General features: G+C 44.1%; 1 protein-coding gene and 2 non-coding genes across 3 annotated transcripts in view; 1 reads left to right on the top strand and 2 right to left on the bottom strand.

Moving 5' to 3' along the window:
* The window catches only part of LOC142583529 (uncharacterized), a 383,537-nt gene that overhangs the window by 346,771 nt on the left and 17,296 nt on the right, over positions 1-19,470 (bottom strand). The window contains exon 2 of the mRNA XM_075694017.1: positions 17,269-17,498. The gene's annotated coding sequence lies outside the window, so the exon portion shown is untranslated. The remainder of the gene's footprint in view (positions 1-17,268; positions 17,499-19,470) is intronic.
* On the top strand, positions 3,469-3,561 carry TRNAY-GUA (transfer RNA tyrosine (anticodon GUA)). Its single transcript has 2 exons — positions 3,469-3,505; positions 3,526-3,561. It is a non-coding gene; the product is annotated as a tRNA-Tyr (tRNA).
* TRNAY-GUA (transfer RNA tyrosine (anticodon GUA)) lies at positions 8,031-8,123 on the bottom strand. The gene is made up of 2 exons: positions 8,087-8,123; positions 8,031-8,066 (listed from the first exon to the last, which is right to left on the bottom strand). It is a non-coding gene; the product is annotated as a tRNA-Tyr (tRNA).

Below are 19,470 nucleotides of genomic sequence, written 5' to 3'. Positions count from 1 at the left end.
TTTACGTTATTTACAATGGCTCCAGATATGGAAGCCCACTCGATGTAGGAGCACATCGAACGTCTGAGTTCACATCAGGACACGTTAGCATCCTTCTCAAGCACAAAAAGTATCCGATTTTAAAACAGCCGTCTTCCTTACGAGACTAGACTAGGGAATCTGATGACTATATCTCAGCCAATCACAATTGTCGAATCGGGCGCAATATCACTCCCATGATGTCACACAGTTCCGCCAGACTCCACCTGCTATGTTGCACCTTCGGCCCAGCATATGGCGCGCAAGCGCTAAGCGATCTGGTAATTCGAGGTCAATGCTGTCCCCACGGTAGCGTTCCACGTTAGCCCCTTTCATCAATCAGTTCAGCTTATCAGGGCTGATCAGGTTCAGGTAGGGGTCTTCGCAGTAATTACCGCCTGCACGGAGGGCGGCAGTTGTCGCCTCCAAGTGATTTTTTTTTTGCGCGTCACAGTCTATGTCGGGCCTCGTCGCTGTCTGGGCGCGCGCTGATGAAAGGACGGCCCCATCGGAAACGTCCAAGGAATAGTCATCGCCATATTGAGACGTAATAAGTCCCTTTAATATTTGCGGCTAAAATTGGGGTCATCGTCGCGCCCATTTTTTCTTATATTAAGCGCATAGTGCAGTAAGTCCTTCATAAAGCAGAGCTAGTAATACTGGAATGCAACGTGGGCGGGTTTTTTTAAAATTTATTTTGAACTACACAATGTGTCTGCACGTCAGTTTGAGTGGTTCCCGAGTACGAAGATCACTTCAAGTACAACGAAAGTCGGTAGAGAGAGACAGAGGAAAGGGGAAAGACAGGGAGGTTAACCAGAGGTGAAGATCTGGTTTGCTAAAGTACGTTAGGGAGAGAGGGGAGGGGGAGGTAAAGTGATAAAGCATAGATAAAGAAAAATAAAACAGCACTGACATACAATCAAAGTGGTCACTGTCGCCGCATATTGTCACCGCACAGCACAGTAGCACTTGCAGCACTAAAAACATCTGTTCGGCTACAGCCGCTTGTCCAATTCTGTTGGCTTTAAAAACTGCAACAGTGCCCTCGTCACCCTCCAATGCGATGGCCTTGTGATGGCGGCATGTTAAAATAAGTTCCTCTGTTAGAGGTCTTCGGTGAAAGCGTGCTATCGCGATTATGAGAGATCGACTCTGTAAATTGTAGCGAGGACAGTCACAGAGAAGGTGTTGAATAGTCTCCTCGTTACCACAGTCATCACACGAGGCGTCGTCGGACCATCCGATTCGGAAAGCAAAAGACTTGGTGAACGCCACCCCTAGCCATATTCGACAAAGCAGGGTAGCTTCGCGACGGCAGAGCCCAGCTGGAAGGCAAAGGCGTAGAGAAGAGTCTAGGTTGTGCGCCGGTTGTTTTGAAAACTTCCTGCATTCCACAAGGAGAACGTGATATCACGGCTGAGAATTCGAAGCTTTCTAGCGTCATCTTCCTTGACAATGGTATCGGCTCCTCTTCGTCGCCTTGAAGAGCCGACCGAGCAGCGTTATCGGCATGTTCGTTCCCTATGACGCCGCAGTGACTTGGAAGCCACTGAAATGTCACACGGTGTCCTTTCTCAGTCAAGGTATGGATTAGTTCTCTAATCTCATATACCAGTTGTTCGTGTGCTCCACGCCGCAGTTGCTGACAGCAAAGACTGCAGTGCTGCCTTCGAGTCACTGAATATTGACCACCTTCGATGTTGTTCTTGAATTACGAGACGAAGTGCAGCCCGAAGAGCTGCAAGTTCCGCAGCCATCGGTGTCGTTGGGTGACATGTCTTGAAACTGATGGTGGTGGCTTTCGCTGGGAAAACCATGGCTCCAGAGGAACACTGGAGAGTTGCCGAGCCATCAGTATAAATATGTACGTGGTCGGCGTACCTCTCGTGCAAAAGGAGCAGAGTTAGTTGTTTAAGAGCAGGTGATGACAGCTAAGATTTTTTCCTGATTCCTGGTATGGTGAGGTGCACTGCAGGTCGAGCCAAACACCATGGAGGAATCGATGGCTTAGTTGCGGGGGTGAAGCGTGATGGAAGGTAGGTGTAATAATCCGAAATCATAGTGCAAAATGATGCTGGGGCCTTTCCGACGGTAGTGTTGCCAGATGGTGGGAACGGGGACGGGCAAAGTGCCTAATGTGCGCTCACTTCCACAGCAATTTGTGTTTGTATGGGTTGGTCCCGGGCGATCGCAATAGTCGCTACTGTCGATGTGCATTTTGGCAAACCAAGAAAAACCCTGAGAGCCCGAGCTTGAATAGCCTGTAGAGCACGAAGATTTGTCTGGCAAGTGTTGGTCCGTACGGGCAAACTGTATCTCAAGATGCCCAGAAAAAGAGCCCTGTACAATTCCAACATTGCATGCACTGACATTCCCCAAGTATTTTCGCCCAGAAACTTGAAAAGGTGGGAGACTGCTGTCAGACGCTGTTTCAAGTAAGTCACGTACGGCCTCCATGAGAGATCTCCATCAATGATTATGCCAAGAAATCTGAGTCTTCTCATAAGAAATTATCTGGCCATTTATTGAGATTGCGTAGGGTGTCATTGGTTTGCGAGTGAACGCCATCAGTGCACATTTGCCTGACGAGATTTGAAGACCTTGGTTGCGGAGGTATATAGCTGTTAGAGTAGCAGCTTTTTGAAGTCTTGCACGTATCTGAGGACGTGTCACACCTGAGGTCCTTATACATATGTCGTCTGCGTACATTGATATCTTGATCGCTGCTAGCAGATGAGCAACGAGAGCAATGAGTGTGAGGTTGAATAGGGTAGGGCTTAGTACCCCGCCTTGAGGAACACCTCGGTAGGTACGAAAGTCGGTAGAATACTGTATTGCTAGGTGTCATCGATAAAGTACCCGAACAGCACATTTCTTCATTCTACAATTGTAATTTGCAACTTTAAGATCCAGCTGCAAAGTCCTTCCTTTGTCCACTTTCATTTTTCTTTATCATTTGTGCATTTATAAAGACAGGAACAACATCAACAAAAATTAGTCAAGGTGAGGAAAGCTTAAAAGAAATTATTTGTTGGCTTCACATGGTTGACACTAAGAAAATAAGAAATAAGAAGAGAAGCAACGAAATAACGTTGCAACAACAATTACTGCCAATATACGTCAAATACTTGTGTTCCTTGCAAACGCGCCTAGAGAGCTTAAACGTATGGGGCTTGCGTCTTCACGGCTTTAATAGACATTTCAGTCTCAGCATTGTTATATTTCTTTTATTGCATTCATTTATCTTCGCGCCTCAATATTTAAGTGATTAAGTGCATTTTTGAAGAAGAATTTGGCGTACGGGGAAAAATCGCGTTGCAGCCCGGCGCTTCAAGGAGAGAGGGTGACAGGAAACCGGACGGCGCCAGTAGAAACTAGGTTGCGGCGCCTTCCTGCTACAGGCGTTCGTGTCCGTCAAATGGGTCTTTTGAGAAGGTGTTTCCCGTACCGTCGATAGCTCAGTTGGTAGAGCGGTGGACTGTAGAAGTCTCGCACAACGCTGCCATCCATAGGTCGCTGGTTCGAATCCGGCTCGACGGACGTGCTTTTTTTCTACTTATTTTCTGTACGCGGACTCATTTAGATGCACACACGCGCACACACACGAAATGAGCAGAGGAAGTCGAAATCTTAAATGTGATTTATATCTCAGAAGTAGAGAACGCTGGGTGAAGTGGTATTTCATACTGAATAATAATAGCGGAGCACACAAAGGACTAGAAAGAACCACGACACGAGAGGAGACTAACGCTGTTGGCTTCAATGAAGCATGCCCACAGTGAGGGATTGGCCATGAATCGGATAGTTAAATCAGGTATATAAAAAAAAACGAAGGGAATTAACAATTTGAACGTTGAAACATAGTAAATTTTTTCTCAGAGGAAAAAATGCAACCAGGAGAAAACCCTGAATAATAATAGCAAAACTAATAATAAACAAATAAATAAAATAAACTATCGTGGGGAAGGGGGAGAATCAGTCTAGCATGATAATCGATAAGATTCAATCAGGTAATTTTGGATTGCCAAGCAAACATCCCTGTGGCTAAACCCAATAAGAGAGGCTCCCAAAGATAGGATCACAGGCACAGATAAAATTAGGCCAATATTGCGAAGCGGGATTTCCAGTAGTCATTTTTTATAAGAGAAAAACGCCTGCAAGACAACGAGAAATCGTCTATTGTCTCCGCTTTGCCACAGAGTGGGCATAATTGTGAGGGGACCAGACCAGACCTATGTAGATAGAAGTTGAACGTAGGTGTACGGCAGCGCAGCCTTGTGGTGGACACTTCAATAACATATTATTATCTGCACCCGTGTCGAGCGTTTTTCTTGTGTCGGTTGTGTGTTGCACTATTCTTCGTCATTGTCTTTATCACGAAATTTAATTTGAATTTTAGTTGAATTTGCCTTTGTTTTGAATTAGATATTCAAAGCCGGTCGCCGGTTGAAAATGTTAACGCGCAATAAGATTTCACATGTCGACAAATTTGTCCAACGTTTTTAGGCTCGAGAAATAATTTATATACTTACAATGGTTGCTCTTATCGCGACACTATGCTGCTAAAAAAATTGAAGGCTTTTACACTCTCTTCCGATTATTTGCTGTGGCTTAGAAAGCTTTGAGTGTGTAAGCGAGCATGAGAGGTGCTGCAGTGTTCGTTGGCCCACCTTTGTTCCATGAACCATCGCTATTAAAGCTTTCATCTTTCATTTCCAGGCGGTGATATAGAAAGTGCGAATTGAAGGTTTTTACTAAAAAAAATTTCACTATGGTTAACGGGTCATCAGTGAGGTCTCGGTTTTATTGACGGTACGGAAATGACTAATTTTTAAAAAGCCCCTGCTAGATAGATAAGCATTGCCATGGATGACCATCGTATACGTTAGGAAAATCGTGTATACATTGCGATTGAGAACTCCTAAGCGACCTTTTTCAATTTGTTTTCATTAGCATTTGATGAAGCTGTCTTAACAGGTACGTGTCAACCAACGTACGACGTTTTAGTACCCGTATTTTCTGTGCCTAGACAAGGCGTAGTGTATTCGGCGGTCTTTAACCCGTTCTACGGCCGGGTGATGCCAAAGGTGATAAGATTTGCCCCCGCGAGCAAAACACAGCTGGTTCAAAACATCTGGAGCCGGCTGATAGTCGCGGCTTTGAGCGATCGATACATACTTAGGGGGCGAGTGATTATTGCCCATCTTTTTTTTTTCAGGGGAGAGGGAGAGGAGGGGTGTTCACCACGAAAACTTGTACTGCGGCTGGTTTTTGCTAGTTAGGTCCCGAGAGAGAAGGCGATTTCTCGAATAGACAAGAAAAGAAAAATAAAGAAAGAAACATAGCAGTTCAATCGCCGCAACAGTTGTCTTGGCAGATTTTATTATGACTACGTAGGGTACCCGAAGTATAAAACAAAAAGAAAATCACTTAACCAGTTCGTTCTAATTTGAACTACTGCTAGAGATAACGGTGAAGTACTCGTAGCCACGGTTCTGACTGACTTCAATCAAACGCACAGAGAGTTTGGAGGCAGGAGTTTGTTAAGATGTTACTGAATTCCTGAACAGCCTTTTTTTCCAGCGAGATGGCGAGGAAAACAAGCTTTCATTATTCGCCATTTTGGAAGCCGTGAATAACACTCGACGTGTCGCTGTTTCGAGCTGGACCTTCGCGAGCGACACTCACGACAAAAAGTAAGAGTTCCTGTTATACAAGGGTTGCTGCAGTGGAGACAATAGGATGAAAAGTACCTCGGCCGGCCCATTTCTCAGTGTTATGCAGCGTAGAATAAAAGCAGGTTTCAGTGGCAGAAAATTGCAGTTCGCTATATGAGAAGCTACCGGTAACTCGTATCTGTCGTAGGAAACACAGCGCTGTCGCTTCGTCTGTGCGCAACTGATATAATGTGTTTACATTCATCGTGGACATTGGGTAAAAGTCTGACATTTGCTTGTCCCGTACACAGTGAACCCAGACCAGTGTGTCCATTCCTAATGCCAACTATCCAACGCCGTCTACCTATTTAGGACATGGGAAGCTGGCTCACTCTATACAGTCAGGAGGTGGCTGGTTTATAAGAGGATTACCCAAACGAATGCGGTTTGGGTAATCCCATGCGACTTCGCGACTCCGATAAAGGAGCTTTAGGGCGTGCTGGAAACCACTGATAAGAAAGACTCGTCTCTTGGAGTGGCTTTAGCCACGCCTTGATACGTCTCTTCCTCAATCAAGAGCTGGACTATCTAGTACGCGATGAACAATTTAGCAAATTCAGCTTAGTTTTCTCAGTCAAAGACCGTGCAACCTTTATATGCGGCAGGTTTTCCTTTGCGGGTTCATTGTGCCACAGTGGAAAGCACTCACTCGCTCTTTATCTCTGAGAACTTTATCTATCTGGTCACGGTTCATGGTAGCCCTAATCACGATGGTTGCTCACAGAATCGGATAATCGCACTCTCTTTTCCGACCGGAGTCGCAAACAAAGCCTGCAGAACAGTCTGTCAATCTCGAAATTGCATGTTTTTCCGGTGCAAAATATTTATTGCCTATCCGCACTATTATCCCGAGTATCCTGGGAAAACAAAAAGTGGAGAACGTGGGGGTCTTCGACACACTTACGCGGGGCCTCCCGACAGATAACGAAACAACCATCGCCCCTCTCAGAAAACGGTTATCGGCTGCCTCGAGGCGTCAAGGTGCATCAACTGTGTTGTTGGTGCCTTTCACGTACAGCTTTCCTGCTCTCCGTATCAGTCGGCGGTCGAGTGAAGAACCTCGGTAAACATTCGCAGCTGGGAAAAATAACAGGCGGCAACACCGTATCCGTACGCTACTTCCTATTAAACAAGAATAAAAAAAAGAAAAGTTAGTTATGTTTTTCTGCTTGTATTAAGGAGTGTTCGCAGTGATGAATCAATGTTTGCAATGTTATCTTTAGCCAGCCCGGAACTTGCATTTACAAATGACATCGATTGCACACATCGCCCGCATTGGAACGCGACCGTCAGGAGTTGAACCCGTCGCTTCGCACTTATTAGGAGAACGCTGTGGTCGATTCGTAGGTAAAAAGAGACTGTGAACAACAAAGTCCTTCGTACCGTCATAAATTAATGGCAGAATTTCATTTTCTTGGAATAACGGCGGTTCTGGTCTCGCACAAACATCTGCATTGCAGCGTTATTTTCGGCACATGGCCGCCAAAATTGATTAGCCCGATAAACCACGTTGCTGGGCTAGTTGATGCATGATTTATTACCGGAATCACAGCGCAGCAAAAAAAGAAAGAAGAAAAGAAAAAGAACGACAGAAGCAACAGTGGCAACCACTGTCTGTGCTACTTCTGTAGTGCCTCGTATATTACAGCGCCACAATTCTGGTGCTTAATAAAATTAGTCACAGGCGAAAAAATAAAGGAAAAAGAAAGAAAAATAAAGATATAAAACCATTTTCGTAGGCAAATGAGTCCCTCGACAATCACCAAGTCTTTCTATAGAAAGAAAGAGACCACTTATACAGCCATGCTCTAGCCTATTCATTTTGCGACAATACATTTTCTCTAAAGAAGATTAGAGTTGAGCCCTTTAACAACTTTGTTGCCGATCATGGTGTACCTTAATTTTTTTTCAAGTAAACCAATCAACATTTTGCTGTCGTTACGTTGTCCAGTGTTTCCTTTTTGATTGTTTCATTCATTTGTCCTTGTAGTGTGTAATCATCATAATCCACATCGTCATCATTCACAACACCAACAAATTGGTTAGGCCCCAGGAGCTATGCTCTGTACCTTTAGGAATTGATGTTTGTTAAATCACCTTCAAAAGGAATAGATGCCTTATCAAATTTTTTTAAGCTAGAAAAAAAAATACAAATTTTGACTTTGGACTCAAAAACCAGGGTGTCTTCTGTGAAATAATTTTTTTCGCTTTTTTCTCTCGTTTAGGAGGGCAAGATGTTCATCAGATCAAGGTACTTGAATAAACAGTTCGAAAAAAAAAAAAAGAGTTTCGTCCGTCGAGCCGGATTCGAACCAGCGACCTATGGATGACAGCGTTGTCCGAGACTTCTACAGTCCACCGCTCTACCAACTGAGCTATCGACGGGACGGTCTTCAGCGACTCCAAGAACGCTTCTGACGCAGTACGTACGCGATTGCGGGAGAACGGGGCAGTTCACTTTCTGCCAACAGGTTCCGCTACAAACTGTCATTGCGCTTCGGAGCTGAGGTTGCGAACAAGCCTTCGTGGCCTCTAATACAACATTCACAATGGCGCAGATGTCATAGGTGTCATGTAAGTCTATGCTTGTAATACGTTGTTAAGTAGTTATTTATTTATTTATTTATTTTATTTATTTATTTATTTATGGTACCCTCAAGGCCCGAAGGCATTACAGAGGGGAGTGGGAAAACGGGAGGTATAACAATAAAGTACGGAAAATAAACAATACAGTGTGTTAGTAATTACTAATTATACAATACTATGTAATATCTTGCCCAAAATTTGTAAGTACGACACACAATGTAAAAAAAGTAGCATGTTGATAATTCCTGTTATTACAATGTTAATCAGTGTCGACCTTAGTCGCTTGTAAGTACGGCAAGTAAATGAAATAACATGTTAATAATTCCTAATTATACAATGTTAGCTAAAGCCTTACGAAACAGTTTGTTGTCGACAATAGATACAATTTCACAGGGAAGGTGGTTCCACTGCCGTGATGATCTGGGAAAGAAAGATTGACTGAAAGTGTTAGTGTTGCCTGTTTGAAGTCTGACCTTATGGTGATGATCGATGCGGCTCGATAGGTAATGAGGTTGAGAAATGAAGTTACTGTGAAGGGAGGAATGGTAATAAAATTTGTGAAACAGTGTCAAACGTGCTATTGTTCTACGAGATGCAAGTGATGGAAGAGATAGATTGTCTTTCATTGATGTTACGCTAGCGGTACGGTTATAATTTGAAAATATGAATCGGACTGAGTTATTTTGGACAAGCTCGAGTGAAGAAATGAGGTTTTCATGGTATGGGTCCCACACAGCTGCAGCGTATTCTAATTTAGGACGCACTAATGACTGGTAAAGTAGTAATTTTAAGGATGATGGAGCTTTGGAAAACTTGTGGCGTAAGTAACCGAGCATGCTATTAGCTTTACTTATTATGTACTGAGTGTGAATGTTCCAGGTTAGTTTTGCTGTTATATGAACACCTAAGTATTTGTATGAGTTAACGGGTTCTAGAGGAATATTATCTAGATAGTAAGTAGGAAGAGTACTGGTGTTCCTCTGCACGCGCATAACTTTACATTTATTAATATTAAGTTCCATGAGCCAAGTGTTACACCAATCAATCACATAGTCCAAGTCAGACTGAAGAGCATTAGTGTCGTCGTTAGTAATTATTTCACGATATATCACACAATCGTCGGCAAACAAGTGAATATGAGATGTCAATGAAGAAGGTAGGTCATTAATATAAATCAGGAAAAGTAGGGGCCCTAGTACTGATCCTTGAGGCACACCAGAACGAACCTCAGTCAATGATGAATCATAATTATTCGCAGTAACAAATTGATGACGGTTAGTAAGAAAACACTCAATCCATTTCAGCAGGTTACTGTCGAGGTTTAAAAGACTCAGCTTGAATAGGAGCAGTTTGTGGCAAACCTTGTCGAATGCTTTGCTAAAGTCTAAAAATATACAGTCGGCACAGGAGGCGCGGTCTAAAATACAGTGTAATCTATGAGTGAAAGATATTAGTTGGATTTCACATGAGAATGTTTTGCGAAAACCATGTTGAGCAGAGGTAAAAAATGTGTTCGAGTCAAGAAAGTTAACGAGATTAGTAAATATAACATGTTCAAGAAGTTTGCAACATGTGCTGGTAAGCGAAATCGGGCGGTAATTCAGGGGTGAGTTTTTGTTACCAGACTTATGCAACGGAATCACCTTCCCTATTTTCCATTGAGCAGGCAGAGTACAAGTGTTTATTGATTGCTGGAAAATATTAGCAAGTATTACAGAACAGTATGTGTTAGTGTTTTTCAAAAACTTACTATTAATGGTATCATAACCGGGAGCTGAGTTTAAAGGCAAATCATCAATCAGCCTAGCAATACCTGCAAAGTCAAGAGCTATGGGTTGCATAATGAGATAGTTGTAGTGCTCTGTGTGTGGTTGATGAATGTGCGATGAAGTGGAAAAATTATTTGCAAATGATTCACAGAGAATGTTTGCGCAAGCTTCATTTGGAATAAATTCACCAGACTCATCTTTCAAGGTGATCGAGCTATCAGAAGACTGGTTAATGACGCGCCAAAACTTTCGGATATCTGTCGTAAGCATGTCAGGTAATGTATGGGATAAGTAATGGTCTTTAGCATTTTTTAGCGCAGTTAAGTATAGATGATTGGCAACGTTATAGGCTTTCCAAGTTCTTTTACTTGCAGATGATTTAGCTAAGCGATAGAGACGTTTTTTTCTGTTAGATAGGCGCTTTATATAAGAGTTATACCAAGGAGATTGAGGATTAGAAGTGATGATGCGATTAGGAATGAACTTTTCAGTTAATAGGCGTACTTGGTCTACAAATATATCCCAATTTGACTGGACCGTACGGTTCTCAAAATCAACAAAAAATGTTTGAATAAATGACGATAGTTCATTGTTAATGGCTTCAAAGTTGGCTTTCTTGTAATCGCGTATTACTTTCTTAACTTTTATCCTTTTGGGATAGCAGACTTTTAAACCGAATGTCAGTAAGGTATGGTCGCTAATACCAGGTAGGTATGTTATAGAGGAAGCAATTTCTGGTCGATTAGTTAGGATTAAATCAAGCGTATTAGCGGTTCTGACTGATGATCTGGTAGGCTGAGTCACAAGTTGGGAAAATGAAAATAGGGAACACAGTTCACAGAAATCTTTAGCCTGAACGGAAAAAGGCTTTACGGTGGGTGGATGCGTATTCCATATTAAATTTGGAAAATTAAAATCGCCGAGCAAGAATAACGGTGTTGTAGGAAAACGGGAAAAAATTAGATTAATAGCATCGTGTAGCTGTTCAGTGAAAGTGGCAGATGACGAGGGTGAGCGGTAGCAAACGCCGAGGATTATCTTTGTGTGACCGAGAGTTAGGCAAGCCCACGTGGTTTCAAGTTCAGTGTTAATATTTATATGAACTGATGGAATATCTTTGGAAATTGCGAGAAGGACGCCTCCTCCTCGACGTGCAGATCGGTCACAGCGGTAGACAGCGAAATCGCCGGCGCCACAGAAAGTATCATAATCGCGCACATGTGCAGGAAGCCAAGTTTCTGTCAAGGCAATAATTTTTGCATCGCATGTGTCGATTGCCGAAGATAAAGAATGAAATTTATTTACAAGACTTCTTATATTTGTAGAAAGAATAGGCAAGCAAGGTAAAGCTTTTTGTGATGTTAGGCCACTACCCCTTACGCTTCCCTATTGTAACGCACGTAGTGGAACCGAATGATTCTGTAATGTGCCAGATGCACTCTGCGCTCTTTCACGGACGCTATCGGTAGATGCGTCGTAAATATAACATTTATTGTTCAGAAACAATTTATTGTAGCGGAGTTCAAAGTTAGGGGAACCGGGTTGACTGGTACCGAACTCGATTAACTTTTTGCGAGCAACGCGGGTGGGAACCGAGAAGTCTTCGCTAATAGTAAGGTTATTTTGTTTGAATTGATCGCGCAGCGCGAACACTTTCTCCCGGGTTTTCGAATGTGAAAACTTTGCAACTATGGGGCGACACTTGTTAGGATCGAAAGGGCCGAGGCGATGTGCGCAATGGAGGGCGTCATCAGGAAATGTATCGAAGAATGATTTAATCGTTGATATTAGCTTGGTCTCGGTTTCTTGCCATGATTCTTTTGTGTCAGGGATACCGCGAAATATTAGGTTATCACGGCGCGATCTGTCTTCAATGTCAACGAGGTGTAAGTCAAGCGCTTCCAAGCGACAGGTCGTACTGTTTACCTTGTCATTTACTTCTGAGATTGCTTTGGTTACTTGGTCGACGGTTTTAAATTTTTCTTCAAGTAAATCTAAGCGATTTTGGAGACCGGTAATTTTTGTTTCAATGTTTTTCTGGCCATTTTTGATCGACTTTACGTCAGCAGCTAGTTCGGCTTGTGTTTTGGAATTTTGAAGCGATCGAATGTGCAGATCCTTAAGCAGTTTGAATAAAACGTTCATTTCAATAAAGCGATTCAATATCAAGCAGAGATTCAGAACGTGTGTTAGGTCCAGGGTTAGTCTCGACATCCCCCGAACGTAATAACAGTAGGATAACAGAAAAACATTCGTGCACTGTGTCAAATAACACCTGTGGACACGGGAACAGTACCAGGTAGCGGTTATCAGATTTTTTAGCATGAAGAGAGGCAATTATACGCACCTGCATAGTGAAAACAAGGCGATTAGGCGTGGTGCCACAAGCGCTGTTCCCGTGTCTACTGAAGTGTAGGTCGATGGGTCGGCAGCTTAAATCAGCCTTTCCTGGTGATGGCTGTGTCGATGTGGCTGGCAGGCCGAAGGAAACGTCGAGCGAATAGGTCGGTATCTCGGCTGGCGTATCGCTGAAATGCGGTACGTTAGGCAATTATGTGTACTTGCGTTCGTCCACTTCTCTGCAAAACTATAAACTGTGCATGTTCTCGGACAATCTCAAGAGTTTTATTTGTTTATGTGACCGTACATGTTTACGCATGTTTGTTCGTGTTCATGTACTATTTCATGTGGCTTCCTGGACTCGTGTGCAGTACTTTGTACGTGTTCTTGCAGTGTGACGGTATTCTAGCTGTGTTTTTCGCCGTATTTCGCGATTTAATTTCCCGTGCGACAGGGATGCCACCTAATGCTGCGAACCACTCCTTTAAAGACATGCCACTAAAACAAAAGCAATAACAAACCAAAAATAAAGAAAGTGCGGGGGCGGGGGATGGGAGGGGGAGGCCTTGGTTCAGCACGAAGCTGCGGCCCTGAAATATCTGAAACCAATACAACTATGTTCAAGTTTTCCTAAAACCTATTGTCGTTGTGAGCACGTTGGATATGACTCCCTGCATCACGTGCTACGCCGGCATAATTTACGTGCAACGCCACACGAAAGCACGCGAGACCTTTTCATTTTCTCCGGCAGCGATCTTGGGATTTCGCGTTCAACAAAGAGAGAGAGAGAGAGAGAGAGAGAGAGAGAGAGAGAGAGAGAGAGAGAGAGAGAAACTAAGGGAAATGCAGGGAGGTTCACCGGGCTAAGCCCGGTTGGCTACTCTGCACTGGGAAAGGAGATTCAAAGAAGAGAAGGAATAGAGAAGTTCACACTTTGCACTGTTGCACACACAAGCCTTCATTGCTGAGTGCAATGTGCAAGTGTGCGATTTTTCCGTGGTCCGACTATTTGTCGGTGATGGGACTCAAAGCCGATATGTGGTGCAAGTATGCGATGTTTTGCGACTTAAGACAATGTTCCACATCCACTGCAATGATGATGAATTCTATGACAGCCAGGCGGCTCATGCATGTTAAAAAGTCGCAAAGAGAATAGCGGAGGATGGGGTATCCACCACTTCAGCTAGCTGGTAAAAAGCACTTCGTAGCCTCATGAGGAGGTGGTTGATTGAATGTCGAGATGTGTTTTTTTTCGATCTCACTTTTATTTTATTTTTTCTTTGGACGAATATTAACAAAACTGAAATATCATTCTTCCCTATGAAAAGATCGAGTTATCTTGACCTTTTCCTGGGTTTAGTGCCAGTTGCATTCACTGGTATAGCTATTTACTTCTCAACAAATCTCAACTCTCGGCGCACGTGTCGGCGTACCGTTAGCACAGAGACAGATAAAGACAAGGCAGGGAGGATAGCCAGATGGGAACATCCATTCTGCAACCCTGCGTCGCAGGACACAAAGGGATGAAAAAAATATATATGAAGGAAGCCAGTGATTACACTACCATCAAGAAGAGCACAACGTTTACGTGGAACCAAACACATGCTGGAGTGTGTAGCCGTAGAGAGAGAGAGAGAGAGAGAGAGAGAGAGAGAGAGAGAGAGAGAGAGAGAGGAAATAAGGGAAATGCAGGGAGGTTCACCGGGCTAAGCCCGGTTGGCTACTCTGCACTGGGAAAGGGCAATGAAAGATGACAAGGAGGACATAAGTTCACACTTTGCACAGACACTGGCTCACACAATGAAGCGTTCATTGTTCACTTCATCACAAGTGGTCGTACAAGCTGGTACACCGGTAGAGAATGCGTGATGTACTATATGCATGCGATCTCTGCGGTCACGGTTGTTTCGGCACAATACGCATGCGCAGTTAGCGCGCGCTGTTTTAAAAGCTGCAATTAAGAGACACCGTAATAGCAATATTTGAAATTCTGTAGTTACACAAAGTCTACGACGTGGCTTCGCGGCCGTTGCAGCCAGGGATAATTTAGGCCATCTGGAACGCCTTTAAGTTGCGCCTAACTAACAGCACACGTGTATACGCTTGCGTTCACCCAGTGCCTACAGATGAGACTTCTGCGACCGAGACTCTTCGTCCGGAACAGCTGAATGCCATAGAGCTGCTAAGCCGGCGTGATGGATAAAACATTGCGATGAGCGGCGCCGCACTAAATATATGTATACTTACGCGAGCTTTATTCTCGCGATTTCAGCGCAGAAAATTAAAGAAGCATGAAGGAACGACTTGTTAGTTTTTTTGGTTGAACCCCAGAACATGACTGTACCGAAACTACCTAGCCATGCATAGGCATATACCATTGTGCGCCGAGATTTCTCAAAGACAGACGCTGTCTGATGGCAAAGGTTAATTTGAGCCGAAATTACGCACTTGGTCCCCTTAGTGAATCTTACGTTTCTCTACGCGCTGTTAAGTTTGCGTCCATTGTCTGCTTCTGCCACCATGATGTTCTGGGATGAACATTAAGAGTCGGCGATGCTGATTAAAAGCAGTAAAGACTACTTGTAAATTTCTACAGGTTTCTTAATGGGCCGGCGCTTTCCTGTGATCCTTGAATTGTTTCGGCGTGACCGCAGAACACTCGCTTTGAAAAGCATATCGACAACGAAAAAAAAAGTTAAAGGAAGGCAGAGTGTTTTGAACCGACAATCGGCGGCGCGTAACCAAAGACTTGCGATAAGGCGCCCCAGTCGGCCATTTAATCCTTGCGCGCCCCGTCTCCCACGTTCGTCTGGGCCACCAGACTGACGCCGCGTAGCGTTTCATAGCCTTATAATCACCACTCGTTCATAAAAGGATATTCTGCGCGCGCGAAGCGTTTCCTGGGGCTGTTATAGTTTAAAGCAACTAACTGCTCCAGAAATAGTCTAGGCGGCTGTTTGTCCGTCGCCGGGAGTGCTAGAGCATTTAATTTTCATGTGCACCGGTCGGTGCGGCGCCAGGTTGACGAATGATGCCCGACACCCTTGTATAGTCACATAATACAAGAATCTGTTCTGCGTATTCTTCGCTCCTTTGATCGTGCGTGACACACGCCATACGTACGCATGTACTCACAAACACTAACACTCTGCCACTCACATGCGAGAGCCTATTTATTGAGGCGCGACCGCTCCATCGATACCTTGATCGAGCGGCAGTGATCGAAACATGCTCACGTTGACTTGTGACTGCATGTAATGTACTTAAGGTTTCCTGACGTCAAACAGTTATAATGCGAGTTGAGTGCTGATGTTCGATTTTACTATACACGTATCCTGCATTGCATCGTGCAAAGCAAAGATACACAATTTACAAAATAATGCGTTGTAGAATTATGCAGAACGATTGTTCAGGTAATAGTATTCAAGCTCTAGAACGGGGGGCAATCTTTCGAGCAATCATTTATTGCCTGTCTTCGTGAGACGCATCGCCATAATTTTTGTTTCTCAGTGACCTGTCGCAATCCACTGTGGGGCACCGGCTATGAATCACGCGGTGCAAGACCTCAAAAAGTAATGATGAGGATTATAACTTCAACCAGTACTGGTAACTCGAAATCGTGAAAATTAAAAGGAAAGCTAAACGGAAAAACTGAGCACTGAATTCTTTTTGTCTCGCACAGAAGATAGCAGAGGGCATTATAAACGTTCCTGTGGATAACAGCCGACTCAGTAGCACCAAAGCAAAGGAGCATCAGGAGAGTCAACGTCAAGTCAAGTTGATGTAGTGGTTCTTCCAACAACCTTTTTCTTTCAACCTTAAAACGGCGACATTCTAAGAAGGAATGTTCTAGAGATTGATTCTCACTGCAGAATAAACACACTGGTGCTATCACCAAACCAGACCTGCGGATTCGACAATGTAGTCTCGTAAGCGATACTACAGCCTTTGTAGTGAAGCACCATCTATTGTAAAAAAAAAGAAGAAAATAGACGCGTAAAGTCAGAGACAGATAATCAAGGTTTGTCAAAGTTATTGGCAGCTGCAAATTTTCTGAATAATGCCGCTGTTACAAACGCAGATGATGGTAAAACAGGGATTACTGGACCATCATGCGATGCTTATGCGAGTACATTTAGTCCAAAATTTTTATTCTACACCCACACCAAACGAACAAGGAGTAAATGTCTTGCGACGAATGAATTGAACGCTTCTAGTGCGTTTGATAAAGCATGTATGCTTAGCGAAGAGCAGACAGGCAGACAATCTGTTCAAATTACGGCTGCTGAAAAAGATGAAGGAAATTTACGTAAAACTGGAACGATTGCCAATAATTCAGCTTGGAAGATAGGCGTGAAGTCGAGTAGTCGAAATGAATAAGACAAATTCAGAGATGGTGATAAAATGTCCACGCCTGCCGTCTCTCCACAGACGGAAACATCCGTACTATCACTGATTTATTTCTGGTTGTGCAAGGTGATCTTCTAATACAGCAGTTTGAAATTGATAGGGTAAACCTATAGAATTACTTGTCCTTAAACTCAATCTTCACGAATGGAGCCCTGCTGCTTAACAAGGCTATCTCACAGAAGTGAACTCGTAATGGGTCTAATAGAGTTTGCACAAAAACACTTTGAGGGTGACTTAGTCATTTCCTCTGACGTGCTTAGCGAGCAGTGCAAGATTAAATCAAGCAACATCGCAACAAAACCAAGCAGAGCAAGACGGTAATTATGCCCAGTTCAAGTAAGGCAAGCACTCTAAAGAGCATGCAGCAACAGTTACGGCAGGAAATTGTGAGCGAGGTACTGCAAAGTTCGTAGAAGCACACTGACCTGTACGATAACAGTTCAAGTGGCAGAAGGTGTAGAGGCGGCCGCAAGTTGCTGCTTCCGAATGAGACCGATTCATGCTCTTCGGAAAACTTTTAAAGGCCACGCTGGGAAACCACGCAGGCGTAGTACGATGCAATCGGCATGCCGATACGCGCTCCCTCGAAGGAAGCAGCAAGACGATAGGGCTTGGCCACCAAAGCGATCTTTCAGCGGCTCGGCAGTTGGTGATTCTGTAAAATAATAGTTCAAGTGTCAGCAGGTTTACAAGGTGCTGCGCTGCCAAACACTGTTGCTAACTTCAAATGAGCAGAATATATTCGTCGTGTTGAGCATGAGCCAACTGGAAAATCGAATACTTGTCTCATTCCTAACGCAATGTGTGACATGGTATTAGAAAATAAAATTGTGCGACAGTCGTGTTATCAGGATCACTACCACCGTATCCGCAGCTGCGCAATCCCACTTGTCGATATGGCTCAGTGTCCGACTGATCGAACTAAGTAGGGGTATGAAGGCGTTTAGCAATTGATATCTTGTGTCGATCAGCGAGAGGAGAATATTCCTGGACACTGTTATTTAAGTGCACAATTCAATTAAATTATATTGTATTTAAGTCTCAGCAGTGGTTTCGTTGTTACGCTTGTCCAGTTACAAGGTATCTAGTGCCGCTAATTATCAAAATATTTGCGCTCGCCGTTCTTTTTCTCCAGAGTTTCCACATTTCTAACGAGTTCCCAAAACTTTGTGACGAAATTCGTCCTGCTTTACATCAGACAGAGCCATCTTCTAAATACAGAATGAATCAGTATCCCATTACTATAGGCTTTTCGTTCGTAAGAAATCGGAGTTGCCGCCTCCACCATTATTACATTGGTTATAGTAAGGTGGACAGTTGCGCGAGTTAATAACACTCATTTCTCTTGCGTAAGCACGCAAGATTCTTGGGTGCGCATCTGACATCTGCTTATGTCTCGGTTGCGCTGCAAGAAAAACGTACAGTACAGGCCCCAAAAGTCTATGGGGCGCCGTTATTGAGAATAAGGTGAACTCGCGCAACACCTTGGCATAGGGGATTCGAATTCAACGTCTCAGTATGAGTAGCCTTTACGACCAACGCAGTGATGCATTAAATTAGAGGGGCCACAACTTAACGAATCAGAAGTTCATCTCGGTCGTCGCACCTGTGACTCGTCAACTAATGGCGTCAACTGTTCGTTTACTACTGTGACTGGCTAGGGACATATTTGTTACGAAGTGCTCTATTCGTTACGAAGCGCGAACTGCCTCTTGAATACGAACGCTCGATTCCTGAAGATACCGCTTGCTACTAGGCGCTAGTGAAGAGGTCGCTTGTCCGGTCTTCTTGCGACGAGGGTTGTCCACTTGCTCTCCCTCTGTGGCTGCATCCGGCCACCCTGCCCAGTTCCATCGATGGATGGCATCGATCGCAACGGCCACATCGTATCGCGTCACGTGTACGTGCAACAATGACGCCGTAGTCACGCAGCAGCTGCCGAGGGTTGGCTGCCGTCAACGGCAGCGAAATGGAGCGACCTCGTCGCTCTGGGGCTGCTGCCCTGTCTTCGAACAATGAGAGAATGGTGGAGGACCGAGCAAGGGGACGCGTCGGTCGTCACGTAGGCACCGAGCCTTCCGGGCGTACGCTTAGCTGCGCTTCCCTCATTTCATTTGTCGACACGGTCAGCCGATTGTACAACCGTTACAAGGGCGGAAAAAAACCGAGAACGTTGTTGAATATACGCCATTACCGGAGTGATAACGGCGTAAAGCTTCTTGCACACCGAGCGAAAAGTAGCGAGGCGCGAAAAACAGCGTAACTAAGTATGAAGATGTAACAGATGAATATTCAATCGTGCACGCGTGCTTGATGGAAAGGCCAGAACAACGTTTAGAGCAACACACACTAGCGAAACGAAGACCCATGACACGAGTCTGCAACTCGTGTCATGGGTCTTCAAGCACGTTTGAGTTCTTAAAGTTATGTGCTTAAATCATGCGCATTGCAGTTTATAGGGCAGTCACCTTTCTGCGTCAGCAGTGGGCGTCGTGTGACAAGATTCAGCAAAGATAAGAGTAGGAAACTGAAATTGTGGATTAGCGTCGTTTTATGAGCGTTCCGCGTTTAGCGTCAGCACCACTAATATATGATAGAACTCGCAAATAAACATGAACGTGAGTTCA

The sequence above is a fragment of the Dermacentor variabilis genome, chromosome 5, assembly GCF_050947875.1.
Source record: "Dermacentor variabilis isolate Ectoservices chromosome 5, ASM5094787v1, whole genome shotgun sequence".
In the NCBI taxonomy this organism is placed as follows: Eukaryota; Metazoa; Arthropoda; class Arachnida; order Ixodida; family Ixodidae; genus Dermacentor; species Dermacentor variabilis.
Note: the sequence above shows the minus strand (reverse complement) of the source record. Positions and strands in the feature narration are given on the sequence as shown.